The 13,331-nt window shown below is 28.3% G+C and overlaps 1 protein-coding gene and 1 long non-coding RNA gene across 2 annotated transcripts in view; both read right to left on the bottom strand.

Moving 5' to 3' along the window:
• The window catches only part of LOC107436174 (uncharacterized), a 108,872-nt gene that overhangs the window by 41,042 nt on the left and 54,499 nt on the right, over window positions 1–13,331 (bottom strand). The gene's annotated exons all lie outside the window — the stretch shown is intronic.
• On the bottom strand, window positions 4,261–12,429 carry LOC147808515 (uncharacterized). Its single transcript, XR_015433596.1, has 2 exons — window positions 9,037–12,429; window positions 4,261–4,409 (listed from the first exon to the last, which is right to left on the bottom strand). It is a non-coding gene; the product is annotated as an uncharacterized LOC147808515 (long non-coding RNA).

Below are 13,331 nucleotides of genomic sequence, written 5' to 3'. Positions count from 1 at the left end.
CAGGGGCAATTTATTGAGCCACTTCAATACGAATTCTATGTAAATTCTATTTTATATGGCAAAACTGTTGGCACAATTTAAAAGATCGTGCTTGAAACTTTAAGAAAAGATGTCGTTTTTTAACCATGGAAAATTTACATCGACCAAAATGCGCAGAAGAAGTTAATAGCTTCTTTCCTTTTTCAATATCACGGCAAGGTGGCTCAGGAGATTGAGCGTTCGCTTCCCAATAATGTTAATCGGTTTCGATCCCAGCCATGTCTGATCGACGCAAATTCCTCACCCGGCTCGCCCCGATCGCGGGCCCGACGTACAATTATTATCATTGGTAGACTGATCATGGGTTGGTCCCCTGGTCATCAGGTTAACCATGGGAGGTTTTCGTGGTTTCCCTCTCCATGTAACACAAATACGGTATTATCCATCACAAAAGCTCTCCACGAAGGTAAATTTCTCCCAATACATCATCCAGGAGTTCCCTTGCCTTCTAGGTTGGGTTCAAAATCACAAAGCTAAGGAGTTGAACATTGGTAGTCGTGCACTTAGGATTGGGCCGGCTGTTCAACGACGGTTATAAAATAATACAAAATATCACTATGAATAAAAATGCATTATCTTATATTGCAATCCTAGAGAGTGATTTTTGACAATTCATGGTATTAAAACTAGAAAAAAAATTATTTACTTTTGGTGTTTAATTTTGCATGGGATAAACGTTATGACATGAGATGTTATGGCTTTGCATGGGAAATGGGATAAACAGTTCTAGAAAACATCGATCATGTTCTTTCAAAATTGGGCCAACAGTTTTGCAATGTAAAATATTCCAAAAACATTTGAAACTAAAAGAAAAATGTTTGACATAAAGTTAGTGCATAAGTGTTTCCATATTTTTGTATTACCTCTGTAGTTATCAGCAATATTTAACTTTATTTTTTTTTGTGCTCGTGAAATAGGTAAAAAGTTACTTTGGTTGTTTGGCAAGGTGTAAATTCTACATTCTGATTTATTACAAAATCTTCAAACAGCGAAAGGTAGCACGCTAGCTTTAATATTTATTTATATTAAATATATTTCCTGCATATATTTTCCAAATATGTTGTTCTATATTCGATAGGTCTGATATTGTTTTTTACATTCAATATCTCTGTATAACTAGTTGTCTGTGTCAACCACTTCAAAGCTCTGAATTAGTTTCTGATGCATCCGGCAGCATTACTCTGAATCCCCAATTTTAGTATTTTTAGAGCAATTTAGAGGGTTCGATATAGTTCTCGGACTCCTATGCGGTGGCCAGTTGGTCCACTTACGTAAACTAACCATTTCGCGTTTCCATATAGTTTTCAAAATGCATGAACTCACTTTTTAGTGGAGAAACAGCACACGAGCCTGAATCGGCTATGCTGCTCCAAACACATGTTGGTAATTGGTAAAGACGTGAAATTTATTCCATAAATAACAAATAATCTGAATTTGGGATATTTATATTAGTTAATATGTGTTATATAGAATTACTGTGAATTAGGCTAATTATTCTGATCAATTAACACTGCACAGTTAATCCTGATTAATTAACCCGATAATCAATCACAAGCTAGTCCTAGTATGATTTGATTTCTGGGAATCTGGGCGTCAAAGCGTCCCTTATTCCTTCCATCTTGTACTTCTTTTATTTTTTTGATGAAGCTATAATGTCAACTACCTTTTTGGTTGCTGGTTAAAGAATCGCTCAGAAACATGAAATAAAAATTTATTCATTTTTCATTTTATTTAATAAATAGTGATCTGAATTTGAGTCATCTATCTTGGCAAAAACGTGTTACTTAGCATTATCGTTAATTAGACCTATTATCCTAATAAAAAATTTACGATAATTACAAGCATCGAGACGAAATTTTTTTTGTTTTTTTTTTCTTCCTATTTATTTCATAAAGAACGCATGTTTCAAATTTTAGCTTTCTAATTTCCAGAGAAATGGGAAAGACTCTCACTTTTGACGATTCAGCAATCGTTGAGCTATTTTTCGTTAATTTTGAGAAACATATCTTTACGAAATCACGTGATATGTGACGAAACGCTAACTCTCAAATCGCTGTGCGTTGACATTGCTAACTTGATGATCGACACTAAAATGACGAAGTATGCTAAGGAGAACATTTGGACCTGGCCAAGACGTTGGCCTCATACCACGAAGATTCCAGGTTCAAATCCCGCTTCTATCTGTCTTTGTGTGGTTGGGGTGACAGTGATCCCTCACCTGTTACCCACGAAAAAGTGATCAACAATAGACAACATGAACAATCAGTTAGACACCCTGAGATGTCAAAAAAAATATATTCAAGTAATATTTCTTTATTTTTGATCAAATTTATTTTCTTGAAGAAATTATGCAATGCTAATTATTTCGTCACTTTGACAAAATGTTTATTTGGAACTTGTACTAGAAAATAGTTTCGTCAAAAACAAAGAAAGTTTCATGAAAATAAAACATCCATTTTTTTTACAGTGTACAGTTTTTATATCTATACAAACTTACATGTATTTTCTTCATATAATAATTTTCGTTTTTATTTCGCTTTGTATTTATATATATTTTCATCTTATGCCACAATTTCAAAAATTAAAAAATTAAGCTTTTTAAAATGCCTTATCGGATTTGACTTTTCTATTAAATCTTTATTTTGAAGAGCATTTCGACACCCAAATCTCTTTACTGAGCTTCATTTCTGGTTCGATTAAAAATTTATTTATTTGAGTAGTTTTTGTAGCGAAATGCATTTCATATCAAAATAATCAAATGTACATATTCATATCTAATTATATTCGATAGTTGGGAAAAGGAATAATTGATTATTTTTAAAGCATAAAAACTGAAGCCGCGGCAGCTCCTAATTTTGCTCAATGTAGGAGTAGAAAAAAAAGTGTTCATGCAGCAGAGATAAGTATTAATTACGTGAAAATAACGTTAAAATGCCACAAGGTTTAGAGCAAAAAAACGTTTATTTAAAACGTTTTATTTCCGTTTCGAGTGGTAGTCTCGAATTAGGTAAAAAAGCGTTTATATTTGGGCTGTTTTTAACGTAAAAATGACGGATTTTTGCCGTTATTTTGACTAAGGTGAATTTCGTAACCAATTTTTAACGTATTTTTTACGTTTTTTTCACCAAACTATTTACGTATATTTTTGGTTCTATAAATTCGTTATTTTCACCAAGAATATTTACGTGTTTTTAACGCTTATTTTTATTAAAATAACGTACATTTTACGTTATTTTAACCAAAATACAAACGTATTTTATCCATACTATTTACGTATTATTAACGCTTATTTTGAGCTTTATTTACGCATTATTAACGCTTATATATCAATATTTTTAACGCTTATTTTGAGCTAGGTGAATTGATAAATTTTTCGCGAAAATTTAACTAAATTAATTTCAATTTATCGTAATTTTAACCGAATTGTTAACAATAGCATATTTTAAGTTTTTTTTTTTTTAACTAAGAAGGAAAGAAACCATTCCGTATTTTAATGTTTACGCTGCACTAATTACACTAAAAAAATAGCATTTACTTTTTATTTAAAAAAAAAACTTTTAATTCTTTTCGAACTAAAACTAAAATAACGGAAAATAGCCGATATTCATATTTTTTTTTTAGAATCCTAGAAAAAGCTTTTGTTTTTAATCTCACTCTTTCTGTAAATTTTTACAATTCAAATTATAACTCAACGAATATGGAATGCAAATCTTTCTACCTCTTCACAGCAGCATACTAGTTTATTTATGAAGTTTCATGTCCCTCAGGAATTTTTTACATTTTTCATTCCTAAAAGTTTGTAATATAAAGAATTGGTAGAAGAAAAAATTACTCAATACTTACATGATTTTCCAAACCCATATGGAAAAAAAAAATTTTTTTTTTTAGTTTAAATTTATAATTAAGAAATCTACTGCTGTCCTGAAGTCCATGTTTCCAAATTGCTTGCTGGAAATTATCTACTCTTCTAGAATGCTTTTGGGTTCATTATTTTTTTTTTAAATGCATATATTTTAATTTTTAGCTTGAAAAATTTGACTAAAATTTACTTTAACACACACACGAAGTAAAAAAAAAAATATTAACCAAATTTACCATTTGATTTGTTTACTTACTAAAATTACAATTTTTCTAAGTCTTATGTTCGTAAAACTAAAATTTTTAATCCAGAAGAGCAGTTAACTAAATAATTTTAAATACAGAAAAAAACATTAAATCAAATAAGATTTATTAAGTTTTATTTATTTTACAACTATCATACAATATATTTACAATATATAGATTTACAATTATAACACATCGCCACAGATCTGAAACATTCGTAACTTCTTCCATCCCGCTGTTACTATCACCTCTTCACTGCAATGTTCCTGGAAAACAAATAAATATTTTAGCATATGAAAAAAAAAATATACCGGACAATAATATTAAATTGTTACAACCAACAGTAGATTTCTAAAACGAAGCAATACTGACTAGATAAAATACAGTTAAATATAAATTTTTAAAAAAATATTAAAACTGTTTATTATTTTCATGGAATTTCTACTAAGTATATATCGATTGAGTACATCCAAATACTTAGATATAAGAAAATCTATTTTAAAAATTTTAGTCACATATTACACAACAAAATTACATACATATACAGCACAAATCTGAATTAGAATATTTAATAATTTTTTTTTATCCTAACTAAATCTTACATTGAAGCCAGCAGTAAGTTATAAACAAAACATAAAATTATTTTTCGTGTGGCTTTGAGGAGAACTCCTCCAGAGTTTTAGTCTGGTGCTGTTGGCTGCTTTGGTAACAAGTAAGAGCACATTTCTAATAGGGGAGCAATGAAGGAATAAAGGTGTCAATTGGTTTACCCACGCTGACCTAAAATCAAGACAAAACTATTCACAAAACACTCCTATTTGAAATTACTTTTTCTCATAACCGCAGTACTTGCCACGACATGTGCCCATTGTCAGGTAAAGTACTCCTAAAAGCTGCCCTATACTTTCTGTTTATTAACTTATCATCAGAATTTTATTTTCCTCTCTCATTCTTTTCATTTTTTTATTGCTCCTTGGCTGCAATTTTCATTCCTCTTCAGAATATTTTGCAAGAACTTTATAGTTCAGAAACACAATTCGATTAGTTTCAGTTACGTAATTTTTAATTTCTCATTTATTAAAACAGTAAAAATACTATGCCTTTTAACACTAACAGTATCTTTAATATACAAAAGGAGTAATTTTAACAAATTCAGTAATTTGTTAAACTATATATTATTTAGTTCAAGTGAAGAATTACATTTTACAATTGCCTCTGTTAAAGCTTTTTTAAACAAAAAATGGTTATTTTGAAAATTCTTTAATTTCTGTAAAATCGCTGCTAAAACGTAACACTTTACTCCAAAATACATTAGAAAGCTGTTTGGTGATATAGAAATTCATTTCCACAACGGAATTCTTAGTAATGATGGGAAAAATAGGAAGGGTGGGAAAAATAGGTTCTGTGTTCCTTGACCCTAGTGTGTTACAATCAGGTTGCTTGGGGGCAGTAAAAACTTTATTTGTTTAAACCACTTAAAAAGGACTGGATAAAAAAATTTCAAAAAAAAAAACTTCACACACAAAACACAGTTTTTGGAGAAATATTTTAATAAATATTTCTTCAAAAAATGTGATTAAATGAAAGGAACACAATGGTGTTAGTTAATTGTAGCAACATGACAGAATGTTTGGAGTAATGCAGTATAGCAATTTTGGACTATAAAAACAATTCGGAGGAACAGCCTTAAACTTAAAATTGTTTCAAAAAATAATAATTTTATGCTTGGAACTAATTAGAAATTATCTTTTTTAATGCTGCATATATATATATATATATGAGCAAAACAAAATTACCAACTTTCCACACCCTTGCAAAAAAATAAAATAAAAATTTTTTTGAACAAGTATAGAGCAGATATATCAAAATTTTTTTAAACTTATTTACAGATGTGAAAACAAATACAGTCGGACCTCTATTTAACGAAGTCGCTAAATCCCGAAAAAAAGTTCGTTATATGGAAAATTCGTTAAATAGAAAATCATCTTTTGAAATACTTACACAACATAGAATAGGTTTTAAATTCATGGATACTAGAAATAATTAAAATTGCAATTGATGCACCTTTATCTTGTAATTTTTTTCTTTAATAGTCAGGCACTTTCGCTTCGACAATTTGCAGCCGAAAGAAAAGCAACAAGCAGCACTCTGATCAGCAATCTTAAAACAGGAGCTCTACCAAGTGAACAACGAGAAAGTTTTTCTAGAAAGGAAGTGAACAGTGGGGGTGGAGATAATAGGACATGTCAATAAGGGACCAGGGACCACACACTTTGATGACCCATTCCTTTTATCTTCTCTGCTCATTTCCTATTCAAGGAATTTGACCCTTTCCCCCCTTTTCTAGTGGGATTGCATTTCCTGTATGAAATGCAAACAAAAAGGGAAAGGAATTTTACTGCTTTCTCTAAAAGTTAAGGGGATGCGAAAATCAGTTCAAGGTTATTTCCCCCATAAAATGCGTTAACTATTTAATAATCTTCTCAAATATTTTGGGAAATGGGGAAAGTAGATCCAAAAAAAAAATTCGTTAAATAGAAAATTCACTTCGCTATTTAGAAGTTATTTAACGAAGAAATTTCCAAAATGTTCTTGGTTCCACGAAAAAATTCGCAAAATAGAGAAATTCGTAAATTGGAAGTTCGTTAAATAGAAGTCCGACTGTATATATTTTTTTGTCAAACTGTAATTCATATAGTTTGTAGTAGTGATAATTTCCATTGCATGAACTACTTAACTTACAAGTTTTCTGCAATATTAGACATTTAACGTAAATTTTACTTAATAGTTTTTGTTAAAATAAAAAGTTGGTACATAAGTATGCTAAATGTATACAGTAAAATGCAAGAAAATATAATAAATTAATGAAAACTAGTCAGTCTAACTCTTTTAGAGAAAAGTAAGCATTTTTTGCAACCTTGATATACACAATGAATCGTGTTTCAAAGCATTTTAATCATTAATACTTCAACACCAAATAATAAACACAAAAACATTCACTTGGAAAAATAAGATATTTAAATAAAAGATGTTTTCAAACAGTATGAAATCAAAAAAATTTTCATTTAATGTAAGCATAATAATATAGTGCAGAAGTTATTGAAAAAAAAAAAAATTTATAAAAATAAAGTGATAATATCATAGACAGATATATCATATAAATAGAAAATATCATATGTATAGTCATAGATATAAAATCATTGATTAAAGTTAATAATATTGAAAGTTCAATTTCTAATATGCGGAATTGTAGAAAACTGCAGATGTACACAAATATATATATATATATATATATATATATATATATATATATATATATATATATATATATAAACATATATACAATTGGCTTATTTTAATTAAAACAAGGATAATTTGAAATCTTGTGGCAGAATGTTTTTGAGCTATCTGCGACTAAACTCTCCAGCACTAAGATCTAATTGCAAAATACTTTTAATACAAACAAACATATATGTTGCTAATTTAAAATGGCAAATATGCTGTGTTAACAAAAAATAATAATAATGATTTTCTTAATTTAACACGAAATAATTTTTTTTTAATATTATGGGTGATATTCTCACATTTTGTCGGTGGGAAGACACACACTTTATTAGCTTCTTCGCATTTTGTAAATAATCATCACAATAAAAAAATATTAAATATCATGAAATCCGTAGTAGCAATTGCCCCCCCCCAAAAAAAAATATATGATGTAATTACGTAAATTGGACTCCTCAAAAGCGTGTTACACTTTGAAATTAGGTTGTAATAAATAATATCGTATAAAAAATATCTGATATAAAATTTAAGGAGAAATAAACATCTATAACTTCTAAAAATTCAATAGAATTTTTAAAAAAAAAAATAGATAGCCTTAAAAAATAGATACTCAAATGCTCGATTCGAGTTTTCCATATTGTTTAAATATATCAAGATGGTTAAGAACCAAATGAAAATCAATATCAATAACTGCCGAAAATACTATCAAAACATTACGTCGATTTATGATACTATCGGTGAAAATTGAGCGTGTCAAAAACTGATTATCTAAATGCATGATTCAAATATTGCATGTTCAAATATTTCTGTAAAAAAGAAAAGTAATATTTTCTTCTTTTCAAGAGAAAAATCTTTCTGCAAGAGATCTGTAAAATTTTGCAACAATGTCGCCGTTTCGCTGCGATTCTGCCACGGAGATTTGAAATACTGAGCAATATGCATAAATCTTAATTCCCTGAGAATTTCTAATTGATGTTGTTTATTCATTTTATAATTCATTTTAATGTTTGCCAAATGTTTGGTTTGAGTAGCCTTAGCCTTTGAGGGATTCATCAATCTGCATAATCGCTGAAGAATTCTCAAAAGCAAAATAGAAGTTTCAGAATTTGTTTGAACTTATGGAGGACTATGAATAAAAAGACTAATTAATTTAATGCAGATAAAACACTTTTTTTTTTTAAAGTGTCAGTGAAATAAAACATTGGAACAGCAAAAATAGTGGTGGTAAAAACAGTAACAGTTTACCATTCTACTTGATACTAACGATGAAACTTACACCAGAAACTTCTATTATAAATTAGTTGAATAGTGCAAAGGCTGATGATTGTGCATGAAATAATTAGGATTCTACAGTACATGGAAAATATATTTACAATATATGATAATTCATTTTAAGAGACAAATTTTTGAGTACTTTTATTTGTTGTTATTGAAGCATGGGCAGCCTATGTAAACAATGTTTAATTACTTTTTTTAATATCAGCAAAAGTAATCTGAAATAATTTTTAACAATTGATTTGATCATGTTTATAATTTCACGAATTTTTTTACCCATTTTTAAGCACAAGAAAAAAGGAAACAATTCAAATACAGTTATTTCTTTAGACATACTTAATTCAGGTACCTTCAAATGAGACTTGATGGAGGTTCATTCTCAAAGCTAGATCCTTTTCAAAGATCTTCCTCAGAAGTACATCAATAGATTATGAAAAAGAAAATTCATTCAGTTAATACGTTTAAAAACATAGAAATAATTCAAACATATTTTGTTTTGTTTATACGGGCACATTTATTATTCAGAACTAGAGAAGTAAGGAGTAATGGTTTGGCAGAATGTTAGCTAAAAAAAATGGTGAAATGCAGAATATATTTTTATAGCAATATTTTTTTAAAAAAAAATTCATTAATAAATATTTTTTACGAATAAATAAGTTTATTTATTATTGGAAATTACTCCATGCTTATCTATATTAGTGGAATGAGCTAAAGGGAAAACAAAAAACTAAACCAGAAATACTTAATAAAGTTATGAAGTAAAATAGAAAGAGAAAAAAAAATTATCATAATTGTTACAACAAAACTTCCATGCTAAGAATAATATTTTTTGTAAAGCAGTATCCATAAAGCAACATTAACTAAAATATAATCTTTTAGAAATATGTTATTAAAATGCTGTGTTATCTTAAAAATGCTAAAAAAAACAAAAGATTATATACAAATGTAAAACAGAAAAATCTATTTTAATTCTCAAAATGAAATTTTAAAGCTTTACATCTTTCTTTCAGTCTTTCCAATTATCATATTTTCCAGATAAGAATAAAGACAATAGAAACATTCTTAATTACTGTGTCATACAGTTAATAAAAACAAAGTTTTTTAGAAATGTAAAAAGCTAGGTAAAAACCAAGACAAAAATTGTTTAAAAGAAAAATTTAGCAATAAAAATTTCAATTTAACTTTTTCACCTAGCAAGGGTCTGTCTAGGTTTTTCTGATAGGTACCTATTTTATGAAAATTTAGACATAATTTGTGAAAAATTAAAAACTACATTAAAAAATCAACACAAAAATATGGATTTATCGTTTCTTAAGGAATACAAAAATAAAATTATAAGAAAAAGTATTTTGTGAAACTAATATTTTTTCTAAAGTTGAATTTGTGAAGGTACTGCTAAACGGTAATAAATTTGGCCTTGACAGACCGCATATTTTTAGAATACAGTGACTATAAAAGAATTAAAAAAGTTTTAAACAGCAATGTAAATTTAAATAAAAGCTTGAATAAGAATAATTCTAAAGATAATTTAATATTGAAAATTACTGCAATTATTTTCCATATCATTTTAGCTGATAAATTTCAAAAACTGTTTCAAAAATAAGAAGAAAAATTTCCAGTAAATGTTCAACTGGGTGTTTTTTTTTTCTTTTTAAAGATATCATGTTGTAAAATAAATAGTCAAAAAACTATTTTGTCCATGTGAGATTTTCTCTTGCAATAGCTTGTTAAGATGATACTTCCACGACATTTTGGTTGAAGAACCATCTGCTATAGACTCTTGTAAAATTTACACCAATCAAGCGTGTTTAACCCTTGGTTCTTTAAAAAGGTAAAGTTAAAAGAAAATTCCACTACTCAACTTTTTTAAAAATGCAACAACTAATAGTTTTTATACTTTATAAGACAATAGTAGGTAAGTAGATAAGACAGCTCAAATTAATAACAATACGATAGGACTGTTTCACACATAACACTTGTCTCGTCTCATTTGCTAATAAAAATGCCATCTCGTACTGAGTAGGCAAAACAGTAAGAAAAATGCCCGTATCATGATCTGCCGGTGAATAATCACTATATCTTCTAAGCAACTTCCACGCAGCAACCAGGAGGAACTAAAAAAAATTAACGAACGGAGATCAACTTGAAGAGTATAACTCGTAGCTACCTTTCGCACACCTTTACATATTCTTTTAAAAAGTTAGCAGTTAGAAATCTATTTGGTGCCTGGACGATAGCAGTTGGCATAACTGCTCACAATACAGAAGTAACCCTAATAGGGAATTAAAAGTTTAATGAGTATTTCTATGTTGTTACCTATGGATAAATATTTATAAACTTCCAGCGGTCCACGAAAAATTAAGAAAATATCTCAGAATGGGAGTAACTCAGAGAATATAAGTTGAAGCAACCCTCAGGAAAACTTCTACATACTTCTTTTTAAATTTTTGCAAAGTACAAAATATATATTTTTTTTCTTGTTTCAACATTTTTAGTTGGCACAATCTAGTTCAAATAGGGAAACATCCCCTTTTATTTGATTCATAAAATCAGGGGAGATCTCTATAAAAGGAACAATGGCAGAATAATCAGCACGTCTTGGCAACTTCTGATATCGGAGAAACTGAAAGAAAGTTAAAAAATCACAGAAAGGGACTAACTCGAAAGATATAACTCGTAACCATTTGGCAAACATTCATGTTTTTTTCAAAAAAAAATTTCAAGTTTATATCTATTTGGTAGCTTGGCTATTGTAGTTAGTGTGACAGGTTAATATATGGAAATATCCCCTAAAATTAGTGAAACAGAAAAATTTACATATAAATCTAGCTAAAATTCTTTTCCACTCCGGAAAATTAGTTTATCATCACCTGTGGCAGAATAATCAACAGGTCTTGGTAACTTCCAGTGGCTATCATCACACTGAAAACAAAACATGGGAAGAAACTCAACAGGGTATATCTTGTAGCCACTACCCCCTGGTAAACCTCTACAAGTTTTCTTTTATAAATGTATGCAAGTTTGAAATCCACAATAGTAGGCGCAGCAAATCACAGAAGGAAAATATCCCCTCTACTCATATTTTGGTGTGTAAAGTCAACCATGATTAATGACATTTAAGTATTATCTTCAGAATAATGCTTATAATTGTTACTTTTTGTTAATTGTTATTTATTATAGCAACAAAATTTGTCAGGTGAATAAAATAATGCAGCATTAATTTAATAATTTTGATAATTAAAGCTTTAAAATAGAATTTTTTTTTTACATAAGATCGCAACTAGTTTAACTCAGTATTTCAGATTAATATTCCTTGATTAAGCTTCCTACCATCAGAAAACTTTCCAAAAATTCATGATTTTATTAAAAATATCTTAACTGCATAACAGTCGTATATAACGGGTCTGTATTTCGTCTCTTTACATTAAGCACAGTAAATGAGATACAACAAATTCTCTTGCTTTTTTACAAAATCGTTACGTTTTGTCATAGTTTGTTAAACTTCGCAAATGATAGGCTTAGAATATTTGTGTTTATTTCAAGCAGAATTAACTACAATAATTATTTACTTTTTTTGACAGTGAAGCATTATAATGAATTAACATTCTAGAATAGTAATAATTAAAGTAAGGAATAAAAGAACTTACCATTGAATTCGGCGTATGTAAACACACGCGTGCAACAATGTAAATAAATGTAGGGGTAGCTAGTGTAGGGGTAGCAATCCTTGTGTAGAACTTGCTCCCACGGAAAAGGAGTGAAAAGTTGAAACTTAGTATCGTTTAATCCACTTGTAAAACAAAAACTCAAATAACTGAAAGCAATGTGGAGTGTACTTTTGAATCTATATTGTTAATCAATTTTTTCTCTATTTTTGATTTTTCTTCTTATTTTTCTTATTATTATTCTAATTAAACCTGGAATAAAATGCTACATTGTAGAATAACTTTCATATAATATTTTTAAAAAAGTTAAATAAAACTGTCAAGCTTTTTTTTAAAAAATTATTACTATTTTACCTGATGACTTAAAGAAAAATGGAATTATATTGTTATGTAATGTTATTTTCATTACAGAGATATAATAGTATTTTATTTTTACTAATATAATATTATTTGAATAGCTTGTACATAAAAAAACTCGATTTTAATGCTTTTTATAATTTTCAGGAATTCATAAAAATTGCTGTTTTATGCTCTGGAAATGTAAAATTATTATAACAATAATTTATTATTAAAAGATAAATATTATAAATTAACACTGATTCGTAAGACATACAAGATTATTTAAAATACGTGATTATTTATTTTAAAACTTTACACTTTTTTGCTTCCTCTAACCAGGAACTTCATATCCAATCGTTAGGAATTAGAGGATCGTACTATAGTAATTTAACTAAATGAGACATTAATTATGTTATATTTTAAAACTGTAAAACTAACAATATACATTGATTTTTTTGTGCATCATATAGGCTGATCAATGAACCATAAATTGTAGGATTTCCATTTAATCCGAAATGAGAGTAAGAAAAATATTGTAGAATACATTCTACGTTAGGTCTTCCATCAAATCAAAAAGATTTAATCTAACTACATCCACCAATGTAAAAGTTTTATCGATTAACATAA

This window comes from Parasteatoda tepidariorum, chromosome 5 (genome assembly GCF_982258835.1).
Source record: "Parasteatoda tepidariorum strain Cologne lab strain chromosome 5, Ptep-v5.0, whole genome shotgun sequence".
Lineage (NCBI taxonomy): Eukaryota > Metazoa > Arthropoda > Arachnida > Araneae > Theridiidae > Parasteatoda > Parasteatoda tepidariorum.
This window is presented reverse-complemented; position numbering and strand designations above follow the sequence as displayed.